General features: G+C 37.3%; 1 non-coding gene across 1 annotated transcript; it reads right to left on the reverse strand.

The window, feature by feature from the left end:
• Window positions 1-402: 402 nt before the first annotated feature.
• On the reverse strand, window positions 403-509 carry LOC111818912. The gene has a single exon (XR_002822781.1). It is a non-coding gene; the product is annotated as a U6 spliceosomal RNA (small nuclear RNA).
• Between the last annotated feature and the right edge of the window lie 365 nt (window positions 510-874).

The raw sequence follows: 874 nt of genomic DNA on the forward strand, positions 1-874 counted from the left end.
TTCCCTTCTTTCATTTGTCCTTTTACTCATTCCAGTTTTTCCTTCCTATTGAACAAATTCTTTCCTTTTCACAATAGGTATCTATGGTACCTTTTAAATTTTAATTACTTTTCAAGTTCTCACACTAGTGAGATGATACAATGTTTATACATGTGGATCTGATTTATTTCACTTGCTATTATAGTCTCTACCTGCATTCGTTTATCTACAAAAGCCTCAAATTTATCCTTTTTTTTTTTTTTTAGGACAGTTTCAATAATTAGCACATTGCATACATTCTTCCTAGTGGTTAATTGCTGTACAAGATGTGGATAAGATATCCTATTTACAAACACCATTAGAAAAAAATCCCTCTATTCATTAAGAGAATGTAACTATATATCTATCCCAACCACTTTGAATAAAAATATGGAACGCTTCAGGAATTTGTGTGTCATCCTTGCACAGGGGCCATGCTAATCTTCTCTGTATCGTTCCAATTTTAGTATATGTGCTGCCGAAGCGAGCACACTATTTCTTAACCTATGTAAATTCTGGGTACTAGTAGGTCTTTCCTTGGGCTTACACATTATCACACATAGGCACTCTGAGCCTAAGGGGGAAAATCTTCATAGACTGCTAGAATTCTCTCTGTGCAGTGTTCTCTGTCTCTAGTACTCTGTCCTGTGAACTCTGGTTGCTTTCTTGCCCCTGGACTCTCAGCTCAGACTTTCCAATTCAGGGAATCCACGGAGTCCATCAGATTCCCAGGCCTGAGCTGAAGCCTAGGGCTGTTCCACTTGTTTATTGTTCCTTAGACCTTGTCCTATGTTGCTTTATGTTTGATATCTTGAAAATCGTTATTCCTTATCTTTTTGTGTGAAGGAGTTGGGAA

Source organism: Octodon degus, unplaced genomic scaffold (genome assembly GCF_000260255.1).
Source record: "Octodon degus isolate 3935 unplaced genomic scaffold, OctDeg1.0 scaffold00107, whole genome shotgun sequence".
Taxonomy (NCBI): domain Eukaryota; kingdom Metazoa; phylum Chordata; class Mammalia; order Rodentia; family Octodontidae; genus Octodon; species Octodon degus.